Here is a 17,297-nt window from a genome sequence, read left to right on the forward strand (position 1 = left end):
GCGTAACCCCTTTTCTTTTCAATACTACGTTAGGGCCTGGGACTTTATGTTATAACATATTTTTCATTTGGCTTCGGACCTAATATTGGGGTGAGATCTTTACATATCTGATCAAAATCAGCCGAAACAGACAAACTTGACAAATCATATTTTGACATATTTCACCAATTTCGCGTTTCTACAACATATTTCTTCAATTTTGTTGTATTAAGACATATTTCTGTATAATTTCGTAATTCTCTCGCACATAATCGGTTATTTCATATTTTTTTCTTCGTAGCTTTAGCACAAGGGATAGTTCATATTGTCGATTGCAGGATATGGAAATTGCGGAGGAAGAAAGGTACCGTCTTTTCTTAGTACAGAACAATAATACCTCACTTTTTTTTTTTATCCCGCCGACAATTGATAGCCATGCAATCATTATTGAGGAAAAATGTTCTCTCTCATTGTTGCACGGGAAGTGAATTAGTTTCGTTCTCATTTCTTTGCCTTTTTCGCTTTTCACAAAAATCAGTCAAAAGTAAAAATAACATTCGGTACATTACAGCCCCTACTCTACTCTCTCGGGTATGGGAGAAATTCAAGAGTAGTGTTGTGCATATTTTTGGCTTTACTGGGAATATTTCTGCATTTTTCCGACATATTTGTAATTTTTCATGACATATTTTCCAATTTATATGACATAATTACATACATATTTTACAGTTTTATAGGACATAAAGTCCCTGGCCCATTGATAATAGTTGGATTACTTGATATGAACACATACCTGTGTCATTGATTAGCCACCTCTGGAACTTCTTGGAGGCCCTTCAGAACGTATTGAGGCGAACGTCACCGCCCGGAAGAAGGTGTTATTCACACTTGCATCGCGAAGTGTGCCAAAATATGGTGCAGAGTTCGGCCGTGCTACGAAAAACACGGTCTCCATACCGATGTTCTGGACACTTAAACTCAGGTATGTGTCTATATCAAGCATTCAACCATAACCACCGTAGTGTCGAAAATACGGAGAAGTCGGTGGGGGGTGGATGCCCACTTTGTGACCTCCCTGTACAGTGACATTTCGTTCTGTGGCATAGATTAGTGCTGGTCGACGTCTGGAGTTCAGACCTTCTTAAGTCTTCAGCAGTGAAAGTGATTGGTCGCCATGCACCGATTTATCGACTGACAATTAATTTTATCCTAATACACACGCACACACACACACACTTGTAGAGTGACCATGAACTTAGTAGCGACGGTTTTATTTAGTTCTCTCTTCGTATGCAATCATTTCTATATTTTGCCACATTCTTTTTTTATGAATATTGAGTCAAACGAGAAACAATCCCCACTGCCATACATAGTGTACACCCAACGGCAAAAAAAATAGTAGGCGAATTGTCCATTACCATTTTATTCTGTATCCTGTGTTGTTATAAGATATTATGTTGATGCGAAGCAGATACTGTCCTCTGCTTACTGACATTTTCATGGAAAATTCGTTGGGTGTACAGTGACGGACACCTCAGGGTTGTAATAATAGCATCGACTTCCGATGGGGTCGTTACAACCCAGAAGTGTCCGTGACTGTACAAGTTGTGTTATCTTGTAGATCCTCCAATAAATGAGCAAAAGTCAAGTCTAAAAGCAATTGTTATTCCAAACGAAGGTGATTTACTAGGAGCGTTTGGCGGATTTAGCTAGGGGGGCAACAGGCCACTTGCCCCTCCAACTGAGATGACTAAGTATTATAAAAAACTATTGACAAAAATATATTACAACGATTAAAAATGTTTCAGCAGGCCCTCCCCTTATGGTAAAAGAATAACACGACGTGCAGGACAAATACATTTATCGGAATTAGATTTACTAGACTTGACTTGTTGGCTACAAGACAATAACATTAACTGATGGACACAAAGGGAGAGCATTCTATGTAGGTCAAACATTCCATGTCGCCCGAGAAAATGAATTCTAAAGCAAATTTCTTTCTTTCTGTAATCATTTTTGATGCAAATAACATAGAAATAATTCTATTCCACCAAAAAATACTAATGCTATCATCTTAAGACAAAAGGATCCTTGGTTCGTTTCCTGTACAGTGGTTCAGATTCCACGTTGAAGGTTCAATCCTGATTAGTGTGCCTGACCCGAAATACCTACAACCGAATCCTTGTCATTGAATTCTTGTCAGGATTTTTTAAGGTCCAGGAATTCTTTAATAAATTCAATTCCGGTCCAGGAGAGAAAATCAGCAAGAGTAAATGGGTTCTGGACCGTAGATAACTTTTTGTCTGTAAAGCACAGGGTGTCCGAAATGAAACGCTCAAATTTCAGCTGTCTGTAACTCCACATGAATTTGATGCATCCAAATGAATTATACATTAAGGAATAAACATAGTCCTAAAGAATCATATACTTGTGGAGTTACAGACAGTTGAAATTAGGGCGTTTCAATTCGGACACCCTGTATTTCAATTCGGCCCAGGAACCTTTTTTCCGGCTGAATTTAAATTCGGTCAAGCCGTCCCCGTGGCAGAGGGTTAGCAAGTCGCACTACGACGGCAGAGGGTTCCGGGGGGGGGGGGGGGGTCGAATCCTGGCCTTGGCATGGATGATTGTGAGTGTCCATTCATCTATTTCATCATATCATCACTCATCCCCATCTTCGCAAATTAGCCAAAAGTGGCACAAAAGACGAAGTAAAATAAAGCAAATCAGTCAACTAAATTCCGTCAAAGAACCTTTCTTCCGGGTCAATTTAAATACGGTCCTGGAACCTTTTTCCAATGAAACAATACGCAACTTGTACCGAATTTAAATTGTGCTAGAAAAGAGATTCTGGTCCTGTTGCGCAACCCAATAGAATCCATTAAAATTTATAGGTTCCTGGACCTATAACAACTCTGCTTGATGTCAATATCATAGTCTATATGTGTACACACATACAAACACAAACACACACACACACACACACACACACACACACACACACACAAAACGAGAACAGAATGTTTTTAATATGTCGAAAAATGTACAGATTATATTTCCAGTGTTACATCTTATATGCTTACGGCATATTCTGTGCTTTCAGAAAAAAATCTACAAGGTATATATGCTGTATATTTAATTCAGATAGACAGTTTGTGCATTACTTCATATTAACCACCTATAATGTAACTTCATCATAATTTGTCATTGTAGAGAATAAACAGAACTGTATTTATATCTCTGTATCTCACAAAATGTCACAGCAAGGACTTAAATATTCTACAGTGTCATTCAGTAGTCGCCTAACCCTAACTCTGGGTGAATATAAGATGAAAAAATGTGAGAGATACTGTATATAAATTCTCGTTAATTGACATCTTTCGAGAAGTATTTTTATAATTATCTTTATGTGGTTGTATGGTCAGTGTGTGAGTGCATGTTGTTTGTCTCTGCTGCCAAAATTCAGGACAGTTGCGGTTGCTAATCAACAAAATATGCCACTAAAATATGCAATTATAATGAACGTATCTCTTCCTGGTTGAATTGAATGAAAGCATGCACACAGCCAAGAGCTTTGATTACGGATGTACAAGGGCTGGATAAAAAGTAGAGGCAACCCTGTTGTCACGTGTGAGTCGTTAGTCTGTGAGTCAACTGGGTTGCCGTAGCTGGTAACGAAGGTTAGACGTATCTCCTGCGTTAACTGGCAATGGGATGTACTGAAACACCCACCGCACTCAGCCGATTTGAGTCCGTGCGACTGTGTGATTTTGACCTCTTCGCAAAAATGAAAGAACCACTTTGGAGAAAGCATTACGACAGAAGAGAAGCCTTCATCCGTGCCATAGGGTCACTGCGCGACATTAACAGAGATGGACGTGTACGACGCCTTTCACAAGTGTGGCAGGTGGTCGACATGGAAGGCGATTATACTGAAGCAATGGATCTGGTGTTTACTTTGCCGACTGAGCCTGGTACGAATTATAGCAGTGTTGCTACTACTTTTTATTCAGCCCTTGTATATTCCGCAGCATGATACTGGATCGAGTTCGTCCACTTTGCTCCGATCCGGCATCTGTTGTTTCGAAGGATCGTGTTTGAAATTATTTCTGAGTATACATTTGTCACCAAGAACATTCAAAACCCTTGCCAACCGATACGATATCATGGCAGGAGATGATTTATAACCCGTATGTAATGGGATTGCGAGGGAAGTCAGTTGTGTTCCCTTAATGCCTCTTGAGTTCTCGACTAGGCGTGTCACCTAATGCCAAAAGATGACAGATTGGCAAATACTTAGTTGTTTTCATGTTCGATAATTTCTGGTTGTGTACCCTCCCTGAATTCAGCTATCTGACCGTCCACCTGCGCTTCGATTGGACTTTCTCTGGCCTCTTCGTAATTGTGTCACCAATATATCTGTACCCTAGGAAAGTATGCGAACTAAACAAGCTTTCTTCGACCTCCAATATTTATCTCCTGGGTTCGAATCCCAGCTTGGGTATGGGTGTTCATTGTGAGTGTCCCTTCATCAATTTCATCATTATCATCACCACAGCAACACCACAAACGATTAGGGAATCTTAATTGAGGAACTCGTTGCAGAACTAAATTTGAATCTGGAGAATCAACCAAACAACTCACCCATTTATAGAGGAAGAGCTGGGGCAAGCAGTAACATTGACCTAACGTTAACAAACGATAAAGCAACTAGTTTTCCAGTTCGTCGTCGATTTTGTTTTTCGTCGGATTGGACCAATATCTATTGTTGATCATTTCCGTCATCAAGTGAATGCTGCGAGTCTTCATGTGATCATTTTTATTGTTTGATTTTAAATAATGTTCTTTGTATAAAAGAAGGTGTCACACTATGACACAATACTGTTACATACAGAGTGTAATAAAGTGGCTTAAAGGTTTCCATTAATTGCAGTGCCATCTGAGTGTGTGTGTATTTTGTGGACAATTATTATTTTATTTCTTTCTGTTGAAATATCGTTAATGTATTGTTCATTTCGCCAGGCAGTTTTAATTGTTATATTGATACCTTATCCTTATCGTCGCGATTTGCCAAAAGTTGCAGAAAAGCTACGCTAAACCAAATCAAATCAAGTTAAATGAAAATCCAATTTTTCCTCCTGGTGCCAAAAGCGTAGTTAGCCTTGACGACTCATTGACAAAGTGGTTTTTCCTATTTTCATCTTATGCCAGCAAAGTTCAATAGTATTCAAATCGTCACATGAAGAAGTATAATAAAGTCGTAATTCACAGAGGTATGCTCATAGGATTTCGAAGTAAGGAAACTTCAAATTGCTTTGGGTTTCACATATCGCCGACCTCTGTGGCGGAGTGGTTATCACAGTGCGCTAGGACGCCAGAGGTCCCGGGTTCGAATTCCGACCTGGGCATGGGTGTTCCTTGTGAACGTCCCTTCATCAATTTCATCACATCATCACTCATCATCATGGTCGGAATTAGCCAAAAGTGACAGAGAAGCCAAGTAAATTAGCTTAATTCAACCAATAAACGTTTCATAGACGTAAATGTTGTTTTTGAATGATGATAAAATTCTTGAAATGTTGATTATTTTGTGTTTTAAGTCCACCTTGTGCACAGAAAGGCTAATCGGGACTGGACCTACTGTTTAAAGTGGGATCCGAGCTACTATGTGGTTCCACCGGGTATCGAAACCGAGACCCCTTGATTACAAGGCTACGACGCTACCACTGCGCCAGCGGGGAGGCCCCCAAATCCTTGAAATGTGCTTGTTCACATCCCTTAGGCTGTTCGCAATGAAAGTCGAAGGTAATTTCACTGTAGTTATTAACAATGAAATATTTACTTCATCGACAACACAATTGTTGCTCTGATTAAAACTTACTAAGTCTTACTTAGTTGCGGAAAGGCAATACAATGCAATGTCGAATAGAGTTATTTACGTCCCATAAAGCACCTCTTGAATTTTACTGCCCCATGTTAATGAAGTTCACGATACACTGATTTTGACATTCGTATTAATTCCAAGAAATCACGCACGGCACTTCCTTCGAAGCCGTTGAACCTTGCAAGTGCAAGGGAACGAATAGGTACTTTCGCCTCGAGATTTTCAGTCAGTAAATACAGATAAACAGAGATTACATTAGTCTGATTTGCTGCAATTCCCTTCATTGTTTTCCTTTACTTCCATTTGCACATCGAAATACTTTTGTTCGACGTTTTATGCAGGGTGGGACAGAAAAACCTGACAATTGTTAATATAACACAGTAAATAAAAAGCGTTAGTCTTTATTCATGTGCTAGCCTTATGATTTACACCAACATTAAGTGCGGAAAATAATATCTTGCAAATTGCGCCCAGTTTGGTCCACACACTGCTGGAGTTGGCCTCCCCCATGGCGCAGTGGTAGCGTCATTGCCTTGTAATCAAGGGATCCCGGGTTCGATACCCAGTGGAGGCACAAGTGGCTCGGATCCCACATTAAACTGTAGGTCCAGTCCCGATTAGCCTTACTGTCATAAAGTGGACTTAAAACAGGAACTCAAACAATGCTGGAGTCAGTCGGGATCGCATTTTGCAGCATGTTTCTCGGCATGGCGGATACTTCGTGTTGAATCGCTGCTCTAGTTCAGGTAAGGAACGTGGTTTATCGGCGTACATTTTGAATTTTAATTAACCCCACAGGAAAAGTTTCAGTGACCGACTGTGTTATATAATTTTTAAAATCATCATGTTTTTCTGCCGCACCCTGTATGTTGGTAAATATTTCATTGGGTAGGTCTCCACAAAGTTGGTGCTCCATTGCCCTGTCAGTCATGCAATACACAACGTATTTTCATGGCACGTAGTGAGGGTCAATGTTGTCACGTACATAAAATGCTTGATAAGTTGCAAATGTGAGATGTGTAATTCTTAATAGCTCCATGTCATGCATCACATTTATTGCTAGATGGTAATAATACTAATAATAATGTTATTGTTGGTAGTTATTTAATTATCTGATTGTATATAAGTAATTCATATGTACCCGCCGACCTGGGTGAGCACAGCGCGCTAGGACGCCAGGAATCCTGGGTTCGAATCCTGGCATGGATGTTTTTTGAGTGTTCATCATCACTCATTCTCAATTTCGCGATTAACCGAAAGTGGCAGAAATCGAAGCAAAATAAATTAAATAAAATCATTAAACTAAAACGTTGAAACGTCCAAAGGAATATCGACAGTAACACTGTCAGAATTATCGATATAAGTTCTTGTTGAGTAACAGCAGTTCGATTATTATTAATTTCCCAGAATTCCCACACGTAATAGAGGGAACTTTGAACTTTGACCACACGTGTAACTAGGGTGACCATAATATTTTAACCCAAAAACGGGACATCCCAAAGAGGTCACTTTATCCTACTCCTGAAAAATCTGAAAGGTCTAATTATACATGTATTATTAATTTTTATTATCATTAATACTGTATTGTAATTTATTAAAGTGTGGATCGCAAATGACAAACAAAGTTTTAGTGTTATTACTATGTTATTATTTATTAAAGTATGGATCACATAAATGATATAAACAAGAAATAAAATATGATCCTCTCTATCAAAAGGTATTAATTATAATTAACGCTCACTATAACTTACTCAGTGGCCGCGGTGGTTCAGTCGGTAACGCGTCTGACTACCATGCTAAAAGTCCCGGGTTCGATCCCCTGCCCCCCGGCCGGTTCAAATCCGGGAACCTTTCTAACGTTTGGAAGCGCCCCGGCGCCCACCCAGCGTCGAATGACATGGGTACCTGGGGGAAACCCTGGGGGGTAAAGGCGGTCAGAGGCGTGATGCTGATCACATCACCCCCACTCACGACCGGATCAAGAAAGTGTGGGGCGTTACCCCCACACCCCCTATACGCCTTCATGGCGTGGTGCTAAGCACAGGGGAGCACTTTACTTTTACTTTTTTTTTTTTTACAGAATAACTTACATGGTGTTTTTGCTCCCTCCTGATCAACTTTGCTATTAGGTCTACGCTGAAGTTGAGGAATGCCAAAAGCATTTATCATAATGACTAATATTCTTGAAAAAAGCTCTATTCTTCACCAAACCGTTCATAAAACTTCCCGCAATTCTTGGTAACCAAGATTTTTCACATCTCCACATATTGTTCATGATTGAAAAAAGCACGCTCAATAGAGGTGGATGTACCGGACAAGTATAACACCATTTCCGCAGTTTTCAGAAGGACGTCATACTTTATTTGTCCCATTTTCAACTTACCAAAAATCTGTATCTATTTATCCGACAAACCTTGATTTCTTTCCAGTCTTTTTGGAGATGTACGATTTCTCGTGCACATTGTCACTGATAGAACAATTTTGTTTCGTCTTCTGAACTAGAATCATTCGCTACCTTATTAGTAATTCTGGAAATACGGCTTTGAGTATCGGACAGACATGGGTGTACTCTGCAGCAGAACCCACTGAAATTTCTCTGCTCCACTATAGCTAATTTCCTATTTCAGCAGGTACTGTAAAATGTATCAGCAGTGCCTACCTCGCATGAAATGTCTTTCAACTTTAGACTTTGTTTTCAAGCTAAGTTCTAGACTTATATAAAACTGGACAAATTGTATGTTTTTATAACGGAACGGCCGGGACACGCCTCAAAATCAGGACTGTCCTGGACAAAAGGGGACGTATGGTCACCCTACATATAACTTGGCACTTATGAAATCACAGGCCTATATATGAAATCACAGGCAGGCAAACTGCCTCTTATCTGTTGTTTTGTGTCGTGTGAGTAATTGTCAGGTCGCGTTTGAAACAATGGCATTAGCTACAGGACAAATAATGCAAACATCCGTTCTAAAGGGTGATGCATGCACTCGTGACTGAAACGTGGAAAACATTTTCTGGACATGAACGGTAAAATGCATCATTGTGCAGTGTGGGTAGAGAACAAGATGTTATGGACAATGCTTGGTCTCCATGCTGTAAAGCAACAATGATAATACTACTGAAGGAAAACGGTACAAGAATGGCTGCTGGTGGCATATTCGATGAAACATTACGCACACGGACGGCCGCAGAAAAGTTGACATAAACAGTGAGGTCATGGACGTCCGCAGAATCCTTTCGGGGGGGGGGGGGTGGAGGAGGAGACAAACGAAGCATAATTTCTCTCATAATAGTCTTCTACCCTCAAAAAACATTGCTGGCCTCCCCGATGGCGTAGTGGTAACGTAGTCGCCTTGTTATCAAGGAGGCTCGGGCTCGATTCCCGGTGGAGGCACATAGTCCTTCGGATCCCACTTTAAACTGTATGCCCAGTCCCGATTGGCCTATCAGTGCATAAAGTGAACTTAAAACACAAAATCAATCACTCAAACAACATTGCTTCAGTTTGAAGTTACACATATTACTGTGATTGAAATGAAATTATATGTATGAAATATATAATGTTTGCATGACTTTCATTTTCCATGGGAAGGGTACGGCCCTCCCTTGCCCCAGTTCCGGTCGTCCATGATTGGGGTCAAGATCGAAACGTTGTGTCCATATGTAATAAATGAATAATAACCCGTGCCCGTGAAGGGCAGTTCTTACCTACCGACTCCAGAGGTGTGATATCATCTACCCTGGGGTGACGTGTGGTCAGCACGACGAACCCCTAGTCGTTGTTATAGGTTTTCCATGACCGGGTTACGCTAATTCGTAGCTCCCCAATTTCCTCCGCGATGGTAGGTGGTCCCATATTCCGGCGGACTCAGGAGAAAAGTTGTTACGCCCCCCCCAGGAGACTTTATAAAGAAACATTTAAGCGTTGGTTTCCCTTGTCAATATCTCTCAATTCTCTCATATGTCAGTTTTACACATTTTCTATTTTCACATTCGTGGCAATACAAACATCCATGTCTTACTCAGGATTCGACTTCTTACAGACTGTCATAGGTTCGAGTCCCTGCCTGCGTATGGGTGTTCCTGACTGTCCCTTCATCAATTTAATCTAATCACTAGGGCTCGGCCCGACCTTGTGGCCGAGTGGTTAGCACATCGCGCTGCGACGCCAAGGGTCCCGGGTTCGAATCCCGGTCGGGCTTGGTTGTTTGTGAATGTCCATTCATCAATTTCATTATTTCATCACTCATCCCCATCTTCGCAAATTAGCCAAGAGGCACAAAACGCGAAGTAAAATAAACTAAATCAATCAATCACTAAGGCTCGAAAGTTGATGACCTTAAAAATCTAAAAAAATGACCAAAAAATGGTAAAACAAATTACCAAAAAATAATTTTCGCACTTAAAATGAAAGCTTGATTATTTCATGAATTGCAACAGAGTAATTGAATAATTAGACAAAATCTGAAGCAAACGGGGGAAAAAAACAGGTGTTAATGAAATTTTTGTTTATTTTTGCTTCAAGGTTTCTCTGTGTAAGTCATTCACCTCCTTTCAGAGTGGGCGTTCCACGATACACAATACTCGGTCAACATCTGAATATACAGTTGTATTTCGCGTACATCAGATTATATTATTTTTATACTGTGACTAAAACCGTAGATTAAAGCGATTATAGTGGCCAGGAAAGTGAGCCTAACAAAAATATTTTAAGTGCTGGAGGAAAATTAATTTTACCACACTTATTTATTTTATCCATTGAGAAACTTTCAGTTAAAAATTGGCCGTATTTTCGATTAAGAGTGAACTTGCTAAGCTATAAAGACCATGTCAGGAAATTTACATACATAAATTAAGCTAGCAAATGCATTAAAAATTCACGAAACAACAGGGGAGATGAAAAATAAACCTCAAAAATTAAGAAAAGTGCAATGAAGGCGGCAAAAAATACTAAAAAATGATCTACAAGCCAAAAAACGCCGTAAAATATCAAAAAAGTGTAAAAACAATGTGTTCTGGTTCTAAATTATGGGAAAAGGACTGACATTAGGTTTGGCATTATTTTCAAGACTCGTAAAAAAAAAGGGGGGGGTTTTCATCAATTTCCGAGCCCTACTAATCATCCTTATCGTCACGGTTAGCCAGAAGTAGCAGAAAAGTGACGCTGTACAAGAAAAATACAAGATACTGGTTAAAGCTTGACGCCCACTGAAACGCGGAGAGACGCGGCCACATAACCCAACAGAAGCGTTTCCGGCGTCTGAATGAGCGATAACCTGCATACTTCTGGCACGGAATTTCCCCCTTCGGTTCCGCGGATTTCCCTGTAGTGGGCGTTACACCATTTGATTTCAGTAGAAGTTCCGTTGCCACGTTTTCCCGCGTCTCAATGGGGCGTTAAGTTTTAGAATTGCGTTAAGATGTCGGATGGAAATAATAGACCTACTGTATATAATGTCAATGTTTAAACACCCACAGGTACATGCTCAATTTCCTTGGAGTTTTAGTATCACACGTGGCTTATCTTCACTTCCAGTTGTAACTGAACTAAAGTTCCACGTGTAGAATAGAGACAAGTGTCACACAGTCCTCACGGGGCTGCCTGTTTCATACGTGAGCCATAAATGACCTCAGCACATCTGAAAGTGGAGCGTCAGAATAATGATAGTGTTATCAAAAGGCGTCCACGTCCTTGCTACCTGTCTATCCGACAGTTTAAGTGCTATACCCAGTCAGCGGTAGCCAATTCGTACGCTGTGGACCGGCGCGTTTACCACTAAACTCACGATCTCAACACTGGGTCCCAGGTTCGAATCCTGACGGTGGAAAGGGTGTTTGTGAGTGTCCCTTTCTTAAATAACCATTCATCCTCACCATCGCGATTAACCAACAGAGGAAATAAAAAGGAGACTTAATTCAGGAAATGCGTGTTACTTTTCTCTTCATAAATTGTTATCTTCTCGTATAATATATAAGAAACTAAAAGTTGAAGTATACAAAACAGTAATTTTGCCTGTAGTATTATATGGATGTGAAATTTGACCCCTTACATTAAAAGAGGAACGTAAATGAACAGAGTTTGAAAATAAATACTTAGAAAAATGGTTGGACCTAAAAGGGTTGATGAGACAGGTGAATGGAGGAGTTTACATAATGGAGAATTGCACAATTTGTATTGATGTCCAGATATTATTGGAATAATTTAATAAAGAGTACTTTGGCGGGCAGGCCATGTGGCACGAATGGGAGAGGAAAGAAGAATTTTTTGGGAAACCTGATGGTAAGAGACCTGTAGGAAGGCCAAGACGAAGATTGTGGGATAATGTTAAGATGGACCTAAAGGAAATCGGTAAGGATAGAAAAGATTGGATTGATCTTGTCTCATATTCTCTCTCTCTCTCTCTCTGCTTCGTTTCTTTATCCACCCTTGCCTCTCTCTGCCTCGCTTTGTGTCCCTTTTTCTCTCTGCTTCGTTTCTTTCTTCCCTTCCTTCTCTATTTTGTCTCGCATCTTTACCTTCCTTCTCTACCTCTCTCCCTTATCCTTCCTTCCTCTCTGCCTCGCTTTTTTATCTTCTTCTCTCTGTCTGCTTTGCTTCTATTCTCTTTACCCTTACATCTTATATTTCCCACACTTTCTTATTCTATAAGGTTTCCTTTATGTACTTCTTTCTCCTCTTTGAAATATGTTTCTTATGATGACACGTAAACATGACGTCACCCGAGAACAAAAATTTTCGATTCCCACCTACCCCCCCCCCCCTTGGAAAATTTTACGCGAACGCCCATGCCGAGACTATTGTTTCTACGTCTTCGGTTAACCACACATTCCAACCAAAGGTTGGTGAAGTGACATACAAGGAAATATATGAACCTTCAGGAATTCCAAATCAAAGGTTACTTCACCCTCCGCTAGGAGCCGTTCATTTTCTTCAGCTTGTCTCCTCCGCAACTTCGGTTCCTGTCGATTCGCCATTGAATTTCACGTTTCTTAGTCTTGCTTTTCAGTTGAACGTGCAGATTATTTGCTCACTCGACACTTCACCATAACAACACGGAGAGGTCTCGGTGGCAGACTTTCGAGCTTGCCTGCAACGGTCCGGGTTCGAGTTTCGGAATAGACATGTAAAAATACCATAAAGAGTGTTCTTTGTGAATATCCTTTCATCAAATCATTGTCGTGATTAAAGAAAGTTGCAGCAAAGAGACGCTAAAATAACCAACATACAAAACAAGTTAGATAATTTAACAGGATTATTTTCCCTCTCATGTTGAAGTTTTCCTTTAACCTCAGGTTTCTTCTATTGTTTCTTGGTATTGAAATATGTATTTCCTGTTTTCCTGTATCATTCAGGCACGAATCTAGAAATATATTTCGGGTGGCTCCGAACCAAGTGTCTCAAATAATAATAATATGATTTATTGATTTGTTGTTTTAAGTCCACTTTATGCACAGATAGGCTAATAGGGTCTGGACCTACAGTTAAAGTGGGATCCGAACCAATATGAACCTTCACCTGGTAACAAACCCGGGAACCTTTGATTACAAGGCGACGACGTTACCACTACACAATCAGGGAGGCCCAACAATAATAATGTTTAAAATAAAGGGTGGTAAGTGACATTTTGGTAATTTTTGCGTTACAAAGTAAAATGTGCCATCCTGCAATTTTCAAGTGCAATTGCCATGTCATATAATTTGCATTGGACTCAGTGGAGCCTTCTGAAATTGGTAAACACAATATGAAAACAATTTATCTACAGTATAGCTTCTAATAACCAAAATGTCACTTACCATGTTTTACACCCGACCCTTTCAATTAAAATAATTATAACTGTATACATTTAATTCAAATAGTAAGAATTAAAACATCCAAATAAATTATTAGTATATTATTATTACATGAAAAATAGGGCATAAGGATAGTGATATAACAGCACGTATTATCTACCTTACGTATAGTTAAGGTAGGCAAAATTTGTAAAAAAAAAACTGATTCCCTGGACACCCCTTAAATACGCCCTTATCCAGACGTTACTTGTAATCCACTTTACGTGTTTGCAGGAGAGATTGAACTATTAAAGGAAAGAAAAGGAAAAACACAAAATAATGGATCAAAAGCAGTCAAATACGGTCTGATCCTTAGAGCCCTCTGATTATAAGGAAGAACTGTTAAAATTCAACTTTGAGTGTAGATCATTTAACCATTGTTACGTAGTCATCACACAATTTTTGTTACTTAGCGTCGCTTTTTTGCCACATTTGGCTAATCGCGATGATGAGTACGAGTGTTTATTAGATGAAGTTGATGATGGAACACTCACAAAGAATACCCATGCCCAGGCCGCGACTCGAACCCGGAACCTTCGGTGGCTAGATCGAAAGTTGACCAATTAACGCGCCCGGACGCCAAGCTGGCAATTCATTACGTTGATTGATTGATTTGGTGTTTCAAGTCCACTTTGTGCACAGTAATCGGAACTGGACCTACAGTTTAAAGTGGGATCCGGACCACTATATGTGCCTCCACCGGGTATCGAACCCGGGACCCCTTGATTACAAGGCGACGACGGGGAGGCCCTTGGCAATTCATTACATAAATTGCTTTATTTATACAAGTAATTTCCCTATCAAATTCACCTTTATAAAACAATGTCTTGACAACGTCAATGTCAACACCATTATTCTTGAATGGGGAATTTTCGCAATTACTTAACATAAAATTAATGTTTGAAAAAGTTATCTTGTAACTTGCCTAAGGTCAATGTGCAATGCATCTGAGCAGGTGGAAGCTATTTCTGGTGCCCCTTCCCACAATATCGGGATGGGTCTAAGGGAGAATATGACCTCACCGATCCGCGTCTGGCAGCAAGTGCAACGACACCAACTGAACGTCGTGGTGCAGTGCTTCCGGTCTTTGGGTTCTATTTCATAAGGTCATCTTCATTGCCTGTTACGTTGATTTAACTTGGCATGGTATTTAAAAAAATATAAATACACGTCGTCTTGTAATCAAGGTGTTCCGGATTCGACACTCATAGATGTTCGGATTCCTCTTTGGACTGTAGGCGCAGTCTCGATATGTGCACAATGAGGATTAAACAAACTTAAACCCAATCAAACGTTTTAATCGTCAGTGTAAATAATGCCACTGTAGCTGTTTCCTGTCTGAGTACATTGGACTCGATCAACAAGGCGAAATAATGCACGAAAAATCTATTTTTACTTTCACCTATGCACATCGACGGTTTTACCTTGGCGATAACATCCTATTCAATCCCTTCTCGCTCGCTAATAAGAAAAATCCAGAAAGGTCAACCAATCCCGGGCTTCCATGATACTTCAGGACGCCAAAGTATTCAGGGATCGATGCCCGGTGGAGACATTATAATGATCCTGATTCCACTTTAAACTGTAGGCCCAGTCTCCAGTCCCGATCAACCTATCCGAGCATACAGTGGACTTACTTGAAACAAAACTCTACAAATTCCTGTTCTTTCCACGCAAAAATTTGCACTAACTTCACCTACATTTTTTCACAAAATAATGGTTTCCCGTAAAGGAACTGACCCCATTCCATGAATTGCTCTGAAAGTGCGACCTTGTCATTCAACCGAGACAGTGCGGTGAGCCCTGAATGACACCTGTAGAGTGAAATAAAAATTGCTAAGGTCAAATTAATAAGCTAACAAATCAGCGTGACCTACTTACCAAACTGCTGGTTGGTCCCTTGCGCGGCTCCCGTAACGGCACCACTCAAAACTAGTTACCAGCACGTGAACAGCTGTAAACACATGTTTCACAGTAACCGACGTCAAACGAGAAACTTAGTACTTGTACGAACTTTACGTAACCAGCTGATGTTTTCGCCCTTTCTTCTGTTGATTCTCACGCTCCTCTTGTCAAGACGTTCCTTGTTTGTCACTCGCACCGCCTAAAACCAGCTTACACTGTTATGAATCGCGTGTATGTATTTGTGCCCTCCACGCCCCATTAATACACAAGGCAGAGTCACTGAGTAATGAAAACGACAAGTTGTTACAAAACTTCACTGCTTATCCCTTTACAATGTCGACAAATGCAACAAAACGAAGCACTGCATCACAAACGTAACTTTCCGATTCCGATCAACACTACTTTCCGCACACGCGAAATAATAACAATAAAAATTCGCGAAAAGGAAATATATCCCTCGAAGCGATATGTTGATGTAGGTGGGTTTTTGAAGTTGGCAGTCTTTACCGCGAAGCTGTCTGCTGGCCCGTGCCGATCTCGCACGATCGTGCACGAAGTTTCCCGAGCGTCCGCGTTCGGAAGGTGAGGTGACGAACGTATCCCAGCTCCCGCTGCGCTTCCGGCGTTCGACCCGATGCACTGGAACGATGCGCTCACGTGGAGGACTTGCACGGTTCGGCACGGCACGGCTCCTCTGTGGGCAGGAAGGAAGAATTGGCCACTGCGAGAAGGGGAAGGGAGTTGCGAGTGGGTGTTCGCACTTCGGAAATTTGCGACGATGTGCGCTTCCCCACAATTAGGGATAGAAAGTGCCAAGTGAGAATGAGAGGCGCACCAGTGCTCTAATCTCTAAGTGGTAGCAACGATAATAATAGAAGATTTGTCCAATTGGTGTAAATATGCATTTATTTCTAGCTTTGATTGTTTTGACTGATTAATTAATTTTCTTTATTTTACTTCGCTTTTCTGCCATTTTTGGCTAATCGAGAAGATGATGAGTGACGATATGACGAAATTGATGAAGGGATACTCACAAAGAAAACTTATGCCCAGGCTGGGATTCGAACCCGGCACCCCACACGTCGAGCTTGGATTGGAAATGAAAGACTGTTTTGTATTGATACTTAAGGTGATTTATTATTTTCAAGTGGAATTCCCCTTTCCTCTTTACTCGTAGCTTAACAGTACACAATATTTTGTTCCTGAAAATTCAGTTCTAAATTTTTTTTCACATATTTAGCTGATACATTTCATTCTTCCGTTGAGCATACCACTGAAGCTTCTTACCACTTATTACATTTTTGTAGTAATGGCCTGCTTCAAAATATTGAAGCTCAAAATTTTGTAAAAATGAAAATAAAAATGTCAATTTCAGGGCCCTGAACAAGGACTTATTTAGAGGGGCCTTGTCCAAATCTCACGAAAAATTACTAATTTCTACTTTTCAAAATTAATAGCTCTATTATGTTTGATTTCATTTTTGTTATTGAGCGTTGCATTTCAACTTATTTTTGCTAATCGCGACGACGAGGATGAGTGATGATATGATGAAAGTGATGAAGGGACACTCACGAAGAACACCCATGCCCAGGTCGTAATTCGAACCCGGGACCCCTGGAACATTCGCATGTGACATTGTGTGTAAGTTGTTATTGAACAGAAGATGTTGAAACTGAAACCAAATGATACATGATAA

The 17,297-nt window shown here is 40.4% G+C and overlaps 1 protein-coding gene across 1 annotated transcript in view; it reads right to left on the minus strand.

Moving 5' to 3' along the window:
• Samuel (SAM-motif ubiquitously expressed punctatedly localized protein) overlaps window positions 1–16,157 on the minus strand; it is a 683,747-nt gene extending 667,590 nt beyond the window's left edge. The window contains exon 1 of the mRNA XM_083120258.1: window positions 15,578–16,157. The gene's annotated coding sequence lies outside the window, so the exon portion shown is untranslated. The remainder of the gene's footprint in view (window positions 1–15,577) is intronic.
• Window positions 16,158–17,297: the final 1,140 nt, after the last annotated feature.

Source organism: Lepisma saccharinum, chromosome 4 (genome assembly GCF_977018435.1).
Source record: "Lepisma saccharinum chromosome 4, izLepSacc3.1, whole genome shotgun sequence".
Classification (NCBI taxonomy): domain Eukaryota; kingdom Metazoa; phylum Arthropoda; class Insecta; order Zygentoma; family Lepismatidae; genus Lepisma; species Lepisma saccharinum.